This window comes from Coenobita brevimanus, chromosome 14, assembly GCF_032717465.1.
Source record: "Coenobita brevimanus isolate Jiangsu-jjx chromosome 14, ASM3271746v2, whole genome shotgun sequence".
NCBI lineage: Eukaryota > Metazoa > Arthropoda > Malacostraca > Decapoda > Coenobitidae > Coenobita > Coenobita brevimanus.
The window spans coordinates 30,329,211-30,350,863 of record NC_136967.1 but is presented as its reverse complement, the minus strand read 5'-3'; positions in this window follow the sequence as shown (position 1 = coordinate 30,350,863).

Genomic DNA, 21,653 nt, shown 5'->3' with positions numbered 1-21,653 from the left:
ACTAAATTGATCCCGTCTATCAGACACAGGGGATACCAAAGAAGGCTGCAGAAACTGGGCCTCTTTTCGTTAATTAGGAGACAGTTAATTGTGGATTTAAAAATTGTGCATGGATTTGAAAAGACTGACATACCAGCACTTATTTAGTTTAAACAGCAGCTTAGAGAGGAATCACTGATGGGAGGTTGACCTGAAGGAGCACTATCAAGATGCATTAGTTAACATCACTTACGAGACCTGCAGTACTGGGAATTGGTTACCGGCAGAGGTAGCTGACAGTTCCTCGACAGAGCAGTTCAGATCTAGGTTAGGTAAAGTTTTATGAGGTCAAACATAGTAGTAGATTGACTGTTTCCTCCTTTAATGAAAGCATTCCTAGCTCGACCTCTTTTGCGTGGATTAGGTGCACTTTCTTTTCTGTGCCTGTTCTGCAGATGGGAGAGGTGGGTGGGGAGAGCCTTAATCTTTACAATACTTTTCTCTTACTAGTAGAGTAGCGGAGTGTACCTGGCAACTCATTCATAGTACCTTCTTGGTAGGGGTCCTAAGGCCGTTTGAGTAATTACATGTCCTTGTGACTCCCTCCCCTCTTCTCTTCACCTCCCCCTTCCTCCTTTTCGAACACCCCTCTCCCCTTCGTAATAACCCACCCCCCAGCACTCCATCAATACACCTCTCTCACCTTCTGAGCACCCCTCCGCCATCTTGCTCCCTCTTCAGCATATCTCTGCTTCCTGTCTCACCTCTTCCCCTTCCCTTCGTACTTCCCCTTCCCTGTCGTGTTATCTATTCTGCTGTCTCTTCCCCTTTGCGCTTCCCCTCACCAGCTCCTATCTTCTGTTGTCTCCCCATCACTTACTCTCCTTCCTTCCACCCCCTTTTACTACCGCCCCTCTCTCGCTGCTGCCCAACCCCTCTCCCCTCACCTCTAGTTACTCTCGTGTCTAGCTACTTCCCCTCCCTTCCACTACTCCCCTTGCCCCCCACTCCCCCCTGCGACCACGCCCAGGGTCCCGTGAGCCAGGCAAGGCCACGGTGAACTTGGCAATGAAGCGGTGAGGGGGTTGGGGGTCTGACCTTTACCTGGTGTCAGTTTTTGCGCTCACCCCCTCTTTCCTTCCTTTGCACCCCTTCATCTTACTCCCAACCCTTCACTTTATTCTCAACCTTTCGTCTTATTCCCACTCCGGCACCTCGGCCTCACCCACCTTCACGCTTACACCCCATTCCCTCAACTCATCCCCACCCTCCCTTCATTCACATCCATCACTTCACTTGTTCTGTCGATCACTTACATCTGCTTTCATTTGCATCCCCACCCTCACCTGCACCCCCACCCTCACCTGCACCCGCACCCACACTCGGTTTTTCCCCTTTCATCCATCTTTCTCACTAATCGCATCCTCACCATGTGTGCATTTTCTTACACTTTTTTTTTTTTTTTTCCCGCTCAACCCTCACTCCCACCGAACTCCTTCCCTCCTCACTCCCCTCCACACGCACACACGCCTCCCAGCTTCTCACCTTACTCTTGACTGTTCATCCCCTCCAAATGTTACCTTACTCCTTCTTTTCCTTCTCACTCATGCATCATCCCTTTTCCCTACGTCGTCTGTCATGCATTCATTCATTCATGCACTCATTCCATCCCCCCCCCCACACACACACACCCATATTGCCCCACCCATACCTATTTATATCAGCTCTTTTCTTTTTAATGCTTAATCTCTTGTATAATTTCGTCTTATTTTCCTTTCTGTTTTTCCTGTCTGCCCTCCAACCCTTTTCTTCTCCCTTCCTTTTTCCTCTTCTTTCCTTTCCTTTTCACATCCTTCTTACCATTTTTTCATTTTTCACTCCCTCTTCCTTTCCTTTTCTCTTCCCCTTGTTCCTTTTCCCTATGCCTTCCTCTCATCTCCCTCCTCTTTCCCAGCGTCATCTCTTCTTTTCATCCACGCATTCAAAATTTCCGACAGGCATACTGGCAAAGAGTGGGTGGGATAGAAGTGGACTTGCTAGGACTACTTGCTAGGACGGGCTGGGATAATGGGACGGGCTGGAATGGTGGCTAGGACAAGGGTAGGATAGAAAAAAGTGGAATTGCATTGTATCTTATCAGTATTCTGGATTTCCAAGGCTAAGACTCTACTGGTGGTAACTGGTGTAATTGTGGTACGGTAGTGGTGGTGGTGGTGATAATGGCAGTTTAGTGTACAGTGTTGCGAGTGTGGTAGTTTAGGTGATTATGGAGGTTGTGGTGACGGTTGCTGAGGTGATTGTGGTAGTTATGGTGGTTGAAGTCCTTCTGATAATTGTAGTGATAGTGGTGGTTGTGGTAATTGTGGTGGTTAGAAGGGTTGTAGTTATTGTGATAGTAGTTTTGATAGTTACAGTGGTTGTGGAAGTAGTGGTTGATTTGATTATCATGACTGTTATTGCTGTAGTTATGTTGGCTGATCATTGTGATGGGTATGGTGGTTGTGGTAGTTGTGTTACCGGAGATTGTCATGGCAGAAACAGCTTCATTTAAGAGGATACGGAAATCGCATCATAATTGATTCACAGGTGTGGACTGCACGCATGGGCTGAGGTGTAGTGTACAGTAGGGTGACAGGCAGCTGTACGTTGGGGTGAGTAGGATGCTCAGGTTTATGTGATGGTAGGCCTACAGGCAGATGTGACGGGCACGTGGGTCAGGGTTTTGACTGTTGTGTAATTGTACTGTACGTGTGAGTGTATGTACGGTATAGAGTGTGAGAGTAAAGGTGTGGGTAGGCGCACGTGTGGGGTCTATGAAGGAGAGTGTGTGTAGATGTTTGGTGTGTGTGTGTGTGTAACAGTGAAGGTGTAGGTGTATGATTGCAGTTATAGCCTACAGGTATGAGTAGTGTTTAGAAGTGTGGATGGGTATAGCCTGGGTATGAAACGTGAGAGGAGTGTGGCTATGTATCCTATGTAGCCTGATGGTGAATATGTTGAGTGGTGAGTGGATATATTGCTCACTGTATGGGATATGTTTGCAGTCCTGTTGATGTTGATGAGAGTTATGTGGGTGTGGGTGTGGGTGTGGGTGTGGGTGTGGGTGCTGGCGTGGGGTGTGGTTCGTAAGTGGCACTGCAAACCTGTTTTCTGCCTCCTTTATACTCCAACTTCACCCTACTCCTCATTTTTAACATACCCCACTCCCTCTCCCATTAGCAAGTAACCCCCTCTCCCTCCCATACCCTCTTCCCCTTTCCCCCCTTCACACCACACCCTCCTCACCACCCCTAACCCTCTCCCACCCCTAACCCTCTCCCACCACACCCTCCTCAGTACCCCTTCCCCCCACCCCCTCTCACCACACCCTCCTCACTACTTCCCTGATTCCTTCATCCTGCATTTCCCTTTTTACCCAATTTCCCCCTCCCCCTCTGTCATGTAAATCTGTATTTTTACATTGCAGTCTGTCGCAATATCCTCTGTCTAATGTCCGCATGCCTTCCCCACGTCCCCTATCCCACCTTAACCACCCCATATCCACCTGCATACCCTCCCTCCATTCCTTTTCAGGGCCTCCCCTCCACCTTCCTTTTCAGTGCCTCCTCTTCCTCTCCTGTTTGTTTACACTTTTCTCCTCTCTTGCACATTCCACCCTTACATTTTTCATACTCCCTTTCTTTCCACCAGCACATCTCCCCTTCTGTAATTCTCCCAGTTTTATTCCCGTCATTCCCATCCTCATCGTTTCCCACTATAGGCCAGGAGCATTAGCTCAAATTCGAAGGGAACCTGGAAAAGAAATCGAGAAAGCTGATTTTTTCAGGAAAGGTACTTGGAACCATGCTAAGTCGAAATCCATAAACTTTCTAAGCATTCCACATGAGCTGGCCGTGTGGGACGAAAGTCCAAGATGGCCACCAACGGGATGGGACGCTTATACATAGCTGTGGAACCAGACGTCACAGATGGTCAGTAATACCTCTTTTTTAAGGGTTTTTGAGTAGAAGAAAACTATTTTTACCATTATTTCATTGATTTACAGTCGTATGTTCAAGATACGATCAAGGTAATGTACTTTTTAAAACAAAATGGTAAATTCAACACATTTAAAGTCAACAACCAGCACTAACTTTTGCCAATAGCAGTTATAGAACTGTTTCAAAATAAAACTTTTTTTAGTATCATAACTAGTTATGGTCACAATTATAGTATGGGGACTCAGTATATTCTCCACCTGGTGGGCATGAATTAGCACAAGATTGGCCAATACACCAGGAACACAGGTGTACAGTGGAGTCCTGCATTCTGACATTTGCATCTCTTACCACACATTTGTTTACACTCACATGACACAGTGAGAAGAACATGTTTTGTTGCCATTGGTTTGGCAGTTAAAATGAAATTGAGAATTCCACCTTGAAGCTCCCAACCCCAGTCAGTAGGATTTAGATTCTCAACATTGCTCAACCACTCCTGAATTGCAAAGTAGGCTCGATATGAGTGGTACTTTGCAGCTGAGGATGTGGGAGGTGGGCTCTGAAGTTGGAAGCTGCTGGATGCTATAGTCGTCCTCTGCATGCACTGCACAAATCTCAGCTTATCAAGTGTTGTACGTGTAGGATTGGCATTATATAACTTCAGTAATAATATTTCGCTCACTCTGGCTACTTCTTCATGATTGGCATCGCTCTTCTCAAGCACATCCAACGTCCTCCAGTCCTTGCTTTCCAAGACTGTCATGGTCTTCTTTTTGCCAGTGCCATATAAGGCAGAGACTGTGTTACACCCGGTGATAGCGTGTGCTGTTTCAAATATGTGTGGATGCATTGCCTGCTGGATGCTGTGTATGCTATAAACAAAGCCTCTTGCATACTGTATGTAGATATTGTCTGTTTTGGCCCTATCAACCAACATGACAAGCAGATCTGTATCCTTTGCCACAAGTACAACAGGTTGTGCGATATTTCCAGCAAATGCCAATGCTGTACTATTTTTTAAGTAGTCAGCATCAGCCTGACGTTGACAGAAAGCAACGCGTTTAAATGTAAGCCGGTCCTTCAGCCTACTGGTTAACCGTGACATGCTACGATTTGTCAAGATGGAGCATTGATTGCCCGTGACTGATGTGTTGAAATCACACACTATGTCTGATGAGACATTTGAATCAGTGCGGCGGTTCTCTTCAGCTGCTATAGTTGACAGGGTAAGATTTGTGTAGCCATGTGTAGCCATCAAAGCAGACAGTGCATTCTTTGCCATAGTTATTGATAAAGTGATTCACACAGCTGTCATACACATCATCATACGTGCAGTCCACAAGCCAGGTCACATTTTGCAGCTAATATCCACCATCCACCACATCGTACTGTATGGGTTCTTAAGAGCTTCGGTGGATATTGGGACTACTTGGCCTTTCAGCACCTTAGTAAGACCACTTGTGTTGTTTTTGTGTATTGTACCCTTGTCAAATAGTGCTTGTGGCTGTTTGCTAAACTCATGTTTAAGTTGATTCTCCATATGTATTAGGTTCATTATCACAGGTGACACACATGAAGAGTAGTGTGGGGTCAGCCTTAATGTCTTTGCCACGGATAGTGGTCAGTGCAGGTTGCAGCACCCATAGATATAATCTTGTCACTCCTTTTGAGTTTTAACATCAGCGTAGTTCAGGCCAGTGATACGTGCAGCTGCCTCCTCACCTGATTTGACTGCACAATCTGCATTAGCACAATTAAATGCCACGACTCCATTATCAATGCAGACTAGTCTCTTGTGGTATTCACCTGCGGCGAATAGTGTGATAGGTAATTCCGAAAGGTGAGAAAGTGTCTGTTATTACATGCAGTTGTGGATTCCTGGAGGTCTGTGTGTTGGTCAGCTAAGAATATAGACCACAGAAAGCCTTTAATGACTCACAATCAGGAACTGTTTGTGGCAGGACATGGACCATCTTGGATTGTGTACTTCCAGTAATTCCACAACCATGTGCTAGACCTCCATGTGTCTTCAGCATTAGCATCAACATCTGCTCAATTGTCTGGTCAGTGAAGTCTCCAGACCAGAGCCTGTGGGTTCTTCTCATGGCCCAGTACCCACAGATTGTGCACCTCCCATACCACTTCTTGTCCATCAGGTTAGTTAGCTATTTCATCTGGTTTAGTTAAAGTTTGGCACACTTTGCAAATGCAGTATGTCCCCCAGAATGAAGGGCAGGGATCATCTTTGAGATGCCAGACATATGTAGTTCCCAATTACCAGTGCGTTCAGTATAATGCGCAGCATTTTCATCTACTCAGTTCTTAGTTTCCCAGTTCTACTGTTCAGAGGTAATCGCTGTTATCTGAGTAAGCTGAGTGACAACATGTTTATGGAGAACATTGTCTTGTGGGGATTCACATCTAGGGTTCTGAGTTTGTTCAAGTTCACTCCACTCAAAGAGTTTTGTGTATCAAGCATCTGAGACACAACCAAGGTGGCAGAAAACATGTGTGCACGTAGAGCACGAGTGTATGCATGACCTGTCAACGTTTGCTTTACTGAGTTAGGTTCATAGACAGTTTCCCACTTCACCTGCAATCCACTGCCATTCATGATGTTACGTGTTGCTCCCATGTAAGACATAATCAGACGGAATCTCCCTATTCTTACCGTGAGTTTGGTGAGATCTGGAGAAGATTGGACTATTTCAGTAGTTTTAATGTAGAGAGGCTGATCAAATGTTACTGGAGACACACCCAACTCACATTTTTCAGTCAGTTTTAGTGTGTAAGCAAGAGCTGAGTAAATAGCTTGTGGTTGATTGGGATTATGGTTCAGGAATGGGAGAATCTCAATTCTGCTTATGTCAAACTCTCCCTGTCTGACTACGGTACTGTCTCATTGAACCCACTCCACGTTGGGCACTATTTAGGATCGGATACAAAATAGCTGGCCATCCACGTATTGTCCAACACTGTTGCTAACTTCAGATTTGCCTGGTTGAGGTTTGGTGGTTCTGGAGGGCCGATGAGTACATGTTTGAGACTTGGAACTGTTGTTTTTCTGTATTTCTTGAGTGGTTCTCAGAATCTTGAAAAGCAATAGCTGCTGACCGTACTGTGGTTGAACGAGGGAGCTGTGGTTCAACAGAGGTGATGCCAGCAGTGCCACCCATAGCATGCCTTGTTCCATGTCTAGTTAATGTGCGAATGTTAATGTCTGCATTGTCAGATACGAGTGCCTCTTCCCAGTCATACTCTTTCTCCCTAGTTGGTATCATTGCATCATACAGGCGTAATACCTCTCAACTGTCGTCTGCAAATCGTAAGCTACTGAGCAAATCAATGAGTTCACTAGATTCTAACGTAGAATTGAAGTATACAGATATCGCCGATAGAATTGGTGATATGAAAGACCTGGGCCATGCTGCACTCTTTATACTGTGCGCTTTTCCTATCTTACGGCGCTTACATTTGATCAGCCAAGAGAGTAAACGTACCAGAAGTTCTTACACCATATGTTAAATGGTGCCCATGTCAGAAAGTTTGGGATATTTAGATCTCATATATGATAGTCCTCATTTGGTCAACAATAAGTGATGCAGCCATGTCTACAACATCCTCTGGTTCGACCTATTGTTTTGTAATTCTCCCTCAGTATCTTACTTTCATCTAGAAATGTGTATATTGTGTCTTCTCCATTGTCACATGTCATTTTAATACTAACTCTCTAGTGCTCTTGTAACTTATCTTTCAAGCACTGGGTTGTGTAGTGTTCACCATCATCAGTGGTGTTCTGTGATGGAGAAATGATGTTCATTACTCTTATCAACGTGCTCGCAGAATTTCAGGAATGCATGTTGTTTTCTGGTTTCGATTGACCCTGAAGGCCTCCCCCTTGGTTTCCTTTGAAGCCCTCGCCCATCATGAAAATGGATTTGACAGTCATGGCGGTACTTGGCCTCGGCTGCCACAAGATCACCAACATTTTGAATTTGTGTATATACAGACGCTCCCCAACTATCAGCTCGTTCCATCGCCTTGGCTGCAACAGATGATAAATTGTAGTTAGTTGTTGCTGCTTCATGAGCTGCCTCACGTTGGTCCTTTGGTTGTTTGGCGATCTTACTATAGTTCACACATTTTCCACAGGACAGAGTCTTGTCTTATGCTAAAGATAGTGGCTTGTGAACGGCAGGTGATTTTCTTATGCACTTGTCTTTCCGATTCTTCTGACTCCCTTTTTCGCTTTTTTATGTACGATGGCATGATGTAATGTTCTTTGCACTTTACATAATAGTTTTTTTTTTTTTTTTTACCAAGTCCATCCCTCAGATCAGCGCTATGTTCCATATGCTAGGTAGGCCTTTTTCTGTGACAGTACCCCGGTCAGAGGTGATTGGCTCATCACAAAAATCACTAACATCACACTGTTCTTGTGCTGCCATCTCGTTCCATTCACACTGTCTTCTATCCGTCTGTTTACTTCTGCCTCTACACTTCACTCTGTATCCAACCTGAATAATAAAAACATGTGATGTGTATGCGAGACCTAGAATTCTTCGATTGATAGCAGAAATGGATTTATCGCTCCTGAAAACCCATAAAAGGTGGTATTACATGGCCAAGTGTGAATTTTAGTCAATAACCTATATGCGCCCTATGCCGATGGTGGCCATCTTGAATTTTTCGTCTCACACGGTCAGCTTAAGTGGAATGTTTAGAATGTTTGTTGATTTTGACTCAGGAGGCTGCTATGTAGCTTTCCTGAAAAAATCAGCTTTCTCGATTTTTTTTTTCCAGGTGCACACTTGATGCTCCAGGGCTACTACCCTTTTCTATACAGTCTTTCCTTATATTTCTCCTCCCGTTTTCATTTACACATTCCTTCATATCCACATCTCTCTCACTTTAACATCTCTCTCACTTTCTCTCTCTTTCCCCTTCTCATTTTATTTCACCTCCACTCCTCCCCCCTCATCCTTCTCCATCCACATCTTTCTCTCTTGTCTAGCCCTACTCTTTCCACCCCGCCTCTTCTTATCCCTTCCTTCCCTTTCTCTAGTATTTTCCCCTCTTCCTTCTCTTTCAAACTTTTATGTATGCCCCCTCCTCTCCCCTCTCCATCGATACCTCTTCCTTCCCTGCCCGTCTTTTCACCAACACCTCCCCCCCCCCCCCACATACACACATCTCTTTACGCTCGTGACTTGCACATATTTATTTCATCTCTCCCTTCTTCTCCTTCCCCCGCCTTTTGCACCCACACTACCCTATCCTCTCCGTTCTGGCCGCACTGTCCCCTCTCATCCCCCTCTTTCCCCACTCATCCTTCACCTACCCCCAACCCGCCTGAAAACCCGAATGACCAAAACCTTATATGCTGAATCACGGGCTTTTTTTTTTTTTTTTTTTTTATTTGTGGCCTTGGTGGGAAGGGAAGGGGAGGTGTCAGGAGGGGGACAAGGGGGGAGGAGGTATGAGGAGGGAGGGGGAAGGAGCATGACGAGGGTAGGTATCACTGAGCTGCCCCCTCCCGTCACATGTTTGGGGTGAGGGAGGAGGGGGAGGGGGGGGAAGGAGAGATAGAGGAGAGATCGGAAAGAGAGGGGAGTGCATTAAGAAGGGGAAGGTATGCGAGACTAAGTTAGGGGAAGGGATGTGAAAGTTGGAGAGAAGGGAAGGGAAGGGAAGGGAAGGGAAGGGAAAAGTAAGAGACAAGAATGTATTTATAAGAGAAATGTGGGAAGCGAAAGGAAAATGGAGAATATGAGGGAAGGGCGAAAGTTAGGGAAGAGAAAGGCTGCGAGAAATGGGAGATAAAAATGAGAATAGAGAGAAAGGAAGATGCGATAAGATGTACAGGACGGAAAGGAAGACATGAGAAAGGTTTTTTTTTTTTTTTTTTTTTTTTTTTTTTTACATTAGGAAACATTAAGGCAGGTGTGGTATAATTGTTTTATTTACCCGTGTCGATGCGTTTTAGTTGAGCCTGATGCCTCACCACCAACGTGGCCGGTAGCAAGTTAGGTGTAATCCCTAGCAACACCCAGCAGTGCCGGGCCGCAGCACAAGGGGGAGCAGCTTGTACAGACTACTTAACTGGTTCAGCTCGAGAACTATTTTATGTTGCATTTTTTGCCATCACCAGACGATTTTATCATCCTTGAAAGTTTTCGAGCATAACGGATTAGGTTATAACCTTAATTAACCCCTTCAGTCCGAGAGGTCTTTCGTAAACTGCTCAACGCCACTAGAAGTTTGCAGAAATAATTACACCTAAGACGCCATCGTAATGAAGGAGTTACATCATCGCCATGGACCCACCGAGATCCCAGCCCTGCCAGCAGTGACAACCTCTCGTACACAGCACTAACCCGCTCGGCCACCACCGCCTCCCGCAGCCGAGGAAAATAGTAGGAGGTGGGAAAGGTAGAAGTAGAGAAAGCTGAGCAAGTGGAAGATGAAGAGAGAATACAGGGAAGTGGGGGAAGTTAAGCATATAATGTAAAAGGGAAGGTAAATGGAGAATCCATTAATATTATGGAGAGAAAGGAGAAGAGAGAAGTGGGGAGGAATAATAAATCAGAGAGAGAGAGAGAGAGAGAGAGAGAACATGAAGACATGAAATTGAATGTTAAGGCAGTTATGGAAATGGAGTAACGGTACAACGATGGACTATAATAAATATATACGATACGCATAATCCACAGAATAATAGTCATGCATATGATGATAATGATTATAATAAGTCAGTTTGGATGAATATTGATGTAAAAAGAACGAGCAAGGTAATTTTTCAGCGTGGGACTTTTTATAGGCATTGACCCTGTGTGAGTTATGTAAGCGGATTAGTTTGATCAATGACGTGTCAGGTTTGCTAAATGTCAAATGCCAAACGTCCGAGAAATGTGCAGAGAAGCCAGACACGGACGTATACGCGGGAAAAAAATATACCGGTATATATGCATACCATTTAGGGAAAGCTCAGGCGTTGAATGAATGCCAAGTAATTTATATTTATAATATTTTAACTGCGTCAGTAAGGTGTTTTTATTTTAATCATCGTTTGGGAGACGTCTGGTATTAAAAGGGTTAGAAGAAAGAGGAGAAGCCTCTTTTAAAGGAAGGTATTAGAACTGTAACAATGGCCCGGCTTCTTTACTTATCGCTACTTAGGCCAGTTAATATGTTTACATATTCATTGCAATCTGTATAAAATGAACGTACCATGGAACGTAAAGGAATGGCTCTTGTGTCTGTAGAATAATGAGCGCGTTACCAAATGCTGTGCAGTGTACTGAGTCTTTCCTACCGGTATTATCAGAAATTTATAAGCTTCCTGAAACTTCACTGCTGCTGCTGTCGAGGTTTGTTAGTTAGCTACTCGGTCCCAAATATTTTAGACATGAATTGTAGCTGAAAAGTTATCACGCTGCAGAATATTTAGCACTGCATCTCTGCATAATACCTTGCCGTAAACTATCAAATTGTTCATTGCCAGGTGGTAACTGAGACGTTTTATGATTAATGTTATGATTATTTAGAAAAAAGTATCAGTGACAGACAACTACAGTATAATACTAGAACGTCAGACAGATACTAAAATAGCGGGAACTATTACGCAAAAAGGCTAGAGTTGTTGTTTGGTACAGTAAACACAGTTACAATCTAGTAATATGCTGGAGGCCAAATGAATAGTTGTTGGTGCTAAAATTGTGCAAAACTAAGTATAACCTGTAATTCCCGTCCATAAAAACTTACACTATTCATACTTAACGAATTAAACTGTTTTGCCTCATATACTGTAAAGGTAAGACGTTAAAAAATGGTAAAGTAAATGTTAGAGCAGTACTTAAGGTGGAAAACATTAGAAGGTGATGGTGCACACACACACACACACACACACACACACACACACACACACACACACACACACACACACACACACACACACACACACTCTCTCTCTCTCTCTCTCAGGCGGGAGAGGAGGATGGTTAGACAGGATAGAAAGAGAGAGAGAGGATTGAGGGGATTAGGAAATAGGGAGAGGTGTAGGAAAGGAAGCTACTTGGGAAGGTGTAATAGTAAATGGGTATAAGGCAGGAGGGAAAGAAGAGGGAAAGGGAGACGGCAGGAAGAGGATATGGAGGAGGGGGAAAGGAGCTGGGAAGGTAGTGGGAAGGAATAGGGATGGAGGAAGAACTAGGGAAAACGGAGTAACAGGAAGGAGGGAAATTGGTAGGGAAGGTAGACAGCAGGGGAGATGAGAGGTAGAGGGGAAGGAAGAGAATAAGGAGGAGTTGGAGGAGCAGCGAAAAGGGAACATGATTCGAAGGAGGGAGAGAAGTAGGGATGAAAAGTGGGCGAAGGGCAGAAGACGGTGAGCAGAACCCAGGGTAGAGGAAGCCAGGAAACTAGGCATATATATATATAGAGAGAGAGAGAGAGAACTATATATATATATATAAAGAGAGAGAGAGAGAGAACTATATATATATATATATATATATATATATATATAAAGAGAGAGAGAGAGAGAGAGAACTATATATATATATATAAAGAGAGAGAGAGAGAGAGAACTATATATATATATATATATATATATATATATATATATATATATATATATATATAAAGAGAGAGAGAGAGAGAGAGAACTATATATATATATATATATATATATATAGAGAGAGAGAGAGAGAGAGAGAGAGAGAGAGAGAGAGAGAGAGAGAGAGAGAATAGCTGAGGTAAGACAGGTGACAGAAAAATATACACCTGGGAGATATAAGAGCAGAGGTAAGCCACACGTACATCCTCAGTACAGGTGTGCAAACTCCACCCACCAGTGTTTAAATGTCTGTCAGTATGCTGCCCCGATGTATTCACTACCACCATTATATTACGGCCACCTCTACACTACGATTACAGTGCCCCCACCACCACCACCACCACCACACCAGTGTAACAATACTGTCTCCACTACAGTACCACCCTCATACCGTATCTCCACTTCCCTTTTCCCCTCCCCCTCTTCCCTCATAGCACTAATCCTCCCCTTCCCCTTCCCCTTGCATCACCGTCCGTATTTCTCTCCCACACAATCTCTCCCTCTCCATTTCTCGCCAGTCCCCATTATTTACCTTTTCCTCTGCCTTTCCCTCACCTTGGAGCACCCCTCCCTCCTCTTCAACCCTTTTTCTCCTTCCTCCTTATTTTCCATCGGCCCCCCCTCCCTGCCCCCAGGTCACTTCTTACTCTTTTACCTTCAGTCCTCTTCTCCCTTGCATCACATTTCCCCTCTCCCTCACACCAGCCCCCCTTCCCCACACCAGCCCCCCTTCCCCACACCAGCCCCCCTTCCCCACACCAGCCCCCCTTCCCCACACCAGTCCCCCCTCCCTCACACCAGTCCCCCTCCCTTACACCAGTCCCCCCCCCCTCCCTCGCACCACTCCTACCCCTAGTCATCACTGTTGCTGTCTCCTCCTGCCTGCAGCTTTCCCCAGCTCTCTCCTAGCAGCCTCTCCCTCCCTTTGTGGCCTCCCTTCCTCCATGGCCTCCTCCCCCATACCTCCCCCCGCGGCACCCCTGACCTTGTTGTTGGGCCGTGACGTAAGGGGTGACCCTGGGTGCGGGGAAAGGTCAGCGGGGGGAGGGGAGGGGGGATAAGGCTGAGGGGATGTGATGATGGTGCTGTGTGGTGGAGCGAGATAGGGTGGTAGAGGATCGCGAATGGTAGGGGAGGGGGAGGGGGAAGGAGGTGGTAGAGGGTCGCGAATGGTGGGGGAGGGGGAGGGGGTGGGGAGAGTAGGGAAAGGTGGGGGAGAGGGAGAGGGTGATTGAGACTGGAAGGGGGTATTGATGATGGTGTGATGGTGGGCGGAGACGGGATGGTGGCGACTGGGGGTGTAAAGGAAGGGATGCTTGTAGTGGGTAAGTAAGGGTGGGATGGGGGAAGGAGAGGAGGAGTTGCTGCTGGTAGGGGAATCTAGATGATGGTGCTGGTGGTGGTAGTGGTGGTAGGGAGCGGAATGGTGGTAGTGGTGGTGAGGAGGGAGGGAGGATGATGAGGGTAGGGGAGGGGTCAGCATGGAGGTGATGGTAATGGTGTTGGGAGAGTCCAGATGCAATGAGGTGAAGTCAGTGGTGATGGTATCGTGGTGATGATACGGCAAACGGCCAGGATGCTGTAGTGGTGGTGGTGGTGGTGGTGGTGGAGGGAAAGGTGTGCATGAAGGTTGTAGTCAGAGGAGGAGGGGGAATGTTGTAATAGTGATGATAAAATTGGGGGGGGGGGGCTTTGCATGACAGCGCAGTTGGTTTGGAAGGGAGGGAGAACAGTAGTTATTGAATAACTCGGGTCTGTCTGACCGATCAGATCCATCAACCGCAGGTAAACAATCCTCCCTGCAGGGCCATTCCGAATACCGAACTGATGTTTCCTCTTGTTAGAAATGTGGATATTTGGTTCTTGATGGACGCTGCATTTGCGTCTCCACCCAGTTAACAGTTACACCATAGTAGGCTCCACATCACCCTGTTATTTGGTTATATGGCTACCACCCAGCGTTGTAAATGGTTTCCTAGGTTACAGGAAACCATTAGGCTTGTCACTCAGTGTAAAGCCACGTGAAGTGGAAAGAGGAGTAATTGAAAGTAACAGGAAGGATCGGAGAAATAGGAAGAGAGGAGGATAAACGCAAAAAAAGAATGATAAAGGTGAAGAAAGAAGTAGGTACCACTGCATCAAGTGCGTGGATGATGGTCAACACCACATACCGGTACCACCAGGGAGAATAGGCTTGTAGTAGTAGGCTAGGCTATGGAAGTGGTAGTTTAACTCCTTCGCTTCCAGGCATCTCCCCTAATGTTAAAAGAAAGACAGTAGTTTCGTTATGTATAAAATAAGTCATCATCATCATATGGTAGGTGGGGGCACTCACCATCTACTCACTTGATGTAGTGTTGCTCTCAGGTGTCTGCCCTTTCCTCTTCTCCATCCTTCTTTTCTTTCATCCTCTTCTGTTTTTCTTGCCTTCATTCTTTCCTCACCCTTCTGCCTGCAGGTGACTTTACACTCCCTCTTCAGTCTTTCTTTCCTTCATTCTTTCCTCTTCCTTCTCCTGTGGGTGACTCTGCACTGAGTGACAAGACAAATGGTTTCCTGTACACCAGGAAACCATTTACTACGCTGGGTGGTAACCGTATAACCAAATTTTGGCGCCTGGTGGTTTAGTGGGTAATTACGGCGCTCCAGTCGGGTTGATTCGGTGAAGGTTTATATCCAAAGGATGGTTGGGGTTTATTGCTCACGTAATGCCACTCAGGGATGAGTGAGACTGGTCACTCTCATCTTAAATGTCAGGACCAACTTGCCTAGCCCCGGGCTCCTACGCTTCTCATGGGGCACCGTAGGATTGGATGATGGATGGATGGAAGGATCATTTTGAAGGGGTTTGGCTGGATCGAGCCGGCAGGAACAGTGAGAAGGACCATCATGCAGCATAGAAAATGTCATGATATAATTCATAGGAAAGAGGAAAAGGAAATCTTTATTCTACAGTGTCTACCAGTAAAGGAAAGTAACATTAAGTCATCAGTATTTACCGATGTTGTTCTGGGGTTATATCATCCAAAGTCGGAAAAAAACAAAACAACAACAATAACAATAACAAAAACTCAGATATTTTATACAATACAGAAATGCATTATTCAGGAGTGAACATACCGTACTTAGCTGGGGGTCAGGAGACAAATACTTAACCAAGCGACGTTTAAAGATTAGTAGTGTATTACAGTTTATATTGATGGGCAGTTTGTTCCATGTATTTGCAACTCAGTTAAAGTAGAAATGCTTATCCTTGTGTGATTGAAATCGTTTGCCGATTATTTTACGCCCAATACCTGTAGTATAATTCGAGCGATCAACTGTGAAGTACTTATCAATAGCAGTATCCTCTGAATATTTTGAATACATGACTTAAACATCTACGTAACCTGCGTTTAGTTGAGGTAAGTAGATTCCGGACCTCTGGTTGTTCCTTGTGTGGCTTATTTCTCAATCTGGGTATCACATTTGTCACCCTTCGTTGTACTTTTACAAGTTTCTTTATATATATATATATATTTTTTTAATAAGGCGACCAGAGCTGGACACAAGTTTGGGCATACCAGAGACAAATTAGGTGAGAATGCTATTTCTTTATATTCGAATGCTGTACCAGTGAAGCCGATTGGTTTGTTGACTTTAACAGCCTCCATACACTGTTTGCATGGTTTAAGGTCATTTGTTATTTTAATTCCAAAGTCTTTTTTCTTGACTGATATTATCTTGTTGAATATTGTTCACAGTGTTACTGGCATTTTCATTTCTATTTTCCGGTTAGCACTTTGCATTTAGCCACTAATTTTAAAATCCTTTTTTTTTTTTTTTTAATGTGAGGAAGAAGGAACCAAAGGCTGCGAGCCCTCAAAATTGTTCCTTCCAAGAGAAAAACAAAATACAAGAGAGAGCCAAATTCAAGATCCGATCATTTCGAGATTCCTGAACACAGTGCGTTTAAAAGACTGGAGATCATAGGAAACAGGAAATACAGACAGAGGGAGACAGTTCCAGGGTTGACCTGTTGCATAAATGAAGGACTGGGGGTAACGGTTAACTCTTTCATTGGAGAGTTGGACAGAAAAGGGATGAGAGTTTGCTGTTAGACAGGTGCTACGCGCCCGTCATAGAGGTGGAGGAATGCATGCAGACAGTTCAGAGGAGCAATTGAAGTTGCGATAGAAAAGAGATAAAGATGCAACAGTACGGCGAAGAGACAGAGGTTGAAGGGAGTCAGTAAGAGGAGGAGAGTTAATGAGACGAGAAGCCTTTGACTCCACCCTATTGAGAAGAGCTGTATGTGGGGAGCCTTCCCACACATGAGAGTTGTACTCCACACAGGGGCGGATAAAACCCCTTTATAGAGTCAACAGTTGTGCAGGGGTAAAGAAGGAACGGAGTCGGCTTAGCACACCTAATCTCTTGGAAGCGATTTTACAAGAGATGTAATATGATCTTTCCAAGATAAGTCCCTGCCAGGTTTGGGCCTAATTAAAGAGTCGATTAAGGTCACACTGAATTGCCTGCCTATGTTGTTTCTGCTCTGTTTCCGACTTTAGTATCATCAGCAGATTTGGATATTTTACCAAATAAATTATCATCTATATCATTTTTATATGTTAAAAACAGAATTGGACCCAATGGACTCTCATCGGTAATGCGTGACTCCCACTCCATATAATTCTTGACGGGGTCAGCCCCCCTCCCCAAAATAAAAATGATCAGAAATAAGAGAAAGATTTGAATGAAATTTCCCAGGCGAGTGTGTGTGGTTACTCCGAAAGTTTTCCACTAAATACAATTTTTTATCCATGATATGTAGGGGGGTCAGCCTCCTTATTGAATAAAAATTCTTAAATAACCAAAGGAGGGCAGCTATGGCTTTGATATCGTGTAACTCTGCAGTGGCCTCTTATCCGTAATGCGATATTTAAGGTGCGTAGTTCTTGAGGGGATCAGCCCCCTGCCAAAAAATAAAAACGATCAGAAATAGGACAAAGTGAGCACCTGGATTTCAACGAAATCAGTATACTTACAGTAGGATTAGGTAAGCAGTGTTCATGCTTTCTTTGAATGCACTGGAAAAACCTGTACATCTGTTTTAAAACTATTTACCTACATTAATTTCGGAGACAAATGAATGGTGATGGTGGTGGTAATCTCCTGTGGCCGTCCGTCTATCTATCTGGGTGCTGTCGACGTCGCGTCATGTGAGGGATGGTCAACAGCATGATCGCCAAGCATTTTGTGTCTACTTAGTGACTCCTCCTCCTCTCACAACACGCTGCCCTCCCTCATACGCCCTCATACCGTATCTCTTAACCTTTTCATTGGGATCAGTCTCCCTATATGGGTAAATGATTGAAGATACAACAGATGGCTTCAAGGAGTAGTACTGGTAGTAGTAGTAGTATATACGATAGTCTAGTCTAATCATGATAGATTAGTGATGCAGTAGGTAGGCTGGTCTCGATAAACTGCTGTCATAGTGGGTCGGTTGGCCATAATAGATACGGCAGTAATAATGACAGACAGCCTGTGTGTGACAGATAGCCGTTAGAATAGAATGGCTAGACTTGCAACTTAACTTAGTCCCTCCTCCTTACCAGTTTATATTTGTGTTTGGCATGTTGATGATTTCTTCTTTGCAATTTATGCCACTCTTGTCGCTGTTCAGAAGATACACCGTCAGTACCATAGCCTATCGACACACTGCTGAGGTGTACCCTAATGAGCAAAGTAAGTCTTCAGGCAGAGGCGCTATAAATCCATCAAGTCGACAGCAGTACGGTCTTCGGGAACACAAAAATACCCACGAGAAGTAACAGTAACCGTAAAAAGTTGCCCTAAATTTCGCCCATACTCTTAAACACACAGATAAAAAATAATAATAATAATAATCATCCGTGATCAAAAACCATAAAAGATACCGCTACCTAAAATCGTTAAGGGAGATTGCAGGTACAGTGCTTTTATTGAAAACTGAATACGCGCAGGTGTAGGCAAAAGAAGGGGAATATGTCAAGTTTTGTCTTTGTGATACAAGATTTTTGTGAAATAATGATCTGTAGCTTGAGTGCTTGATATGTGACTCGGAATTAACAAGTGCGGTGGATATTCGTCGTGTTGAGGTAATGTTGCGTTCATGGAATTTATGATTTTTTTTATGTGTTGATTTTGTTGTTTATACATATTCCTTTTGTTGAATAGAAAGCGCTAAGTGAATTGTGAGAATTTATGTGGGATTTAGCAGGATGATGGGGCTAAAAAATGTAGTTACTTAGGCGTAGCATGAACACTTTGCTAGGTAGGATGATGCAACAATATTATTTTGTGAGAAGGGTGTGGCAGAGTGTGTAGGTTGGAGAGAGAGTGTAGGAAGAGTGTGTTGGGCGATACAGCAACAGTTGTAGACATGATGGCGTAATGCAGGTTGTAGGCAGGAAGGTGCGAGGGTGTAGGAAGGAGGGTGTAAGGGTGTAGGAAGGAGGGGTTGAGGGTGTAGGTAGGAGGGGATGAGAGTGTAGGAAGGAGAGGGTGAGGGTGTAGGTAGAAGGAGGTGAGGGTGTAGGTGAAGGTCTGGAAGGAGGTGAAGGTTTAGGCAGGAAGTTGTGAGGGTTTAGTTAGGAGGTTGTGAGGGTTAGGAAGGAGGAGGCGAGGGTGTAGGCAGGAGGGAAGCAAGACATAGGCGTGAGGCAGGAAGGTGTTAGGGTGTAGGCAGAAGGGTGACAAGAGGTCGGTGTTAGGGTGTAGGCAGAAGGGTGACAAGAGGTAGGTGTTAGGGTGTAGGCAGAAGGGTGACAAGAGGTAGGTGTTAGGGTGTAGGCAGAAGGGTGGGTAGATGTACACTAGGCATGAGTGAGTAGGGCGTAGGCATGAAGGCATTGTGTATAGTGTTGTGCAGGGTGGGTGTGAGGCGGGGCTAGGGTGGGCTACCTGTGTTTAGTATGGGGGACACACAGGACATAGCATAGTTCCTGGTATACGCCAGGGGGACGGGGAGGGGAGGGGGTAATGGAGGTGTGACGATGGAGTGGGGTGAAATGGGGAAGGGGTCGGGGACGGGGGTGTAGCGGAGTGCGATGAGGGTGTAGTAGGGTGTTGTCGTTGTTGTTGTTGTCACTACTACTGAAGTTGCTGCTCATCCCCGGTCATGCCTGGTCCAGCAGACCCGTTGACCGCGGGTAAGCAACTATTCCTATGGGTCCGTCTCATTTTTCAACATCGTTGATGTTACCTCTGCGTTTCGGTGTGGCGTGTGTTGTGTAGGGTGTTGTGGGGATGAGTGGTGTGACAGTGTGATGGGGTGAGGTGGAGTGTAGGCCACGAAGAGTGTGATAAGGACGGTGTGCCGGGAGTGTGGTAGTGGACAGTGAAATATGTTGTGTGTGTGCTGAACTGACAGTTGGGTGGGGTGTAACGGAGTGCGGTGAGGGAGAGGGAGTGTAGCAGTGTGTGTTGGAATGACAGAGACAGCAACGGCAATAGAGGGATCTGTGTGCGGTGAAGGCTGGAGGTGTAGCAGGGTGTGGTGAGGGCGACTGTGAGAACGGGTGTAGCGAGATGTGGCAGCGGTGATAGGAGTGTAACAAGATACTGTAATGGGGTGTGGTGTGGAGTGGTGTGGAGCGGTTGGAAAGGGGTGTGATAGGCTTCAAGGTTAGTGAAGTAATACACACACACACACACACACACACACACACACACACACACACACACACACACACACACACACACACACACACACACACACATTGGGTATGGTGGTGGGTGTAAGTTGGGTATAGTTGTGTATAGGGGTGAGGGATGGGAGAAGCGAGGGGTAGCGAGGAAGGATGATGGTTGTTAAAAAATATTGTATATTTATTTCATACTCAAGCATTCCTGTAATTTCTTTGGTTCTCCCGCCCCGTACTTTCTTCCCTCCTGCCATACCATTAAACCTTTTTATATCAGCACTACTTCCCGTTTCCTTTTTCCTTCTCAGTTTCCCATTTCGTCTTCTCTGTCACTTTATTACCCTACCAGTCAAACCGGTCTGGGACTATAGGTTTGCGCGGTTCCCTCAGTGCGTCAGTCCGTCTGCAATTTTGTATCTGCTCTGTAACATCCACATGCATGGCCAGATTTTGATATCACTTCACACAATTTTTCCCCATACCATGATGGTGTGTCGGGCGGAACACCCAGCCATCCACTCCCAAGGTCTGTTACATATGTATGGTTATCATCCGGTTGGGGACTTTGTATTGCATAGCAATACTTGATTCACTTGTCTCCTCTTTCCTCCCTTCTCTCTGTCTCATTTCCCCTCTTGTGCCATTAATATATTCATTGCGTTGGCATCGTTATAATCTTGTTGCCGCCAGACGATTCTGTCAACGTCAGGATGGCGCCGTTACCTTCATGGCAGTTCGTGGCTGTGTCGGTGTGCCTGCCCGTCGGTGTTACGGAGGGTATGGTGGATGGTGGAAGAACTTGTTTGTTTTACCACTTGTTTTTATTTACCTGTGAAATAACCCTGCTGTTATTGGTACCTCATCCTGTAGTCCATCCTCTATTCTTCATTTACTTCTCCCTCCCCTCCCATTCCTTGTTTCCGTTCCCATTTCCTATATCCCTTCCATATTCCCGTCCATTCCCTCTTCCCCTCCCTCATTCGTATCCCATTTTCCTTCCTTATTTCCCTGCCCCATTTTCTCTCCCTCTGCCCCTGTTCTAGTTCCCCTTCCTCTCCTTCTGTCTCATTTTCTCTCCCTCTCCCCCTGTCCCATTTTCTCTCCCTCTCCCCCTGTCCCGTTTTCTCTCCCTCCCTGTCATGTTTTCCCTCACTGCTCCTTTCCTCACTTGTCCCTCCAATCTCATTCCCTGTCCAACATCTCTTTGGTTTCCTTCTGTCTCTCGTGTATCCCATAACTCTTCCTCCACTCCCTCTGTTGCTCCCTGCTCTCCTCCCTGTTTCCATTCCCCTGCTTATCCTCATCTGTTTCTCTTCTCCCTCGCTTCTGTCCATTCCCCCTTTCCGTCTTATCTTTTGCCTTTCGCTTCTCATGTCCCTTCTCACACACACACACACACACACA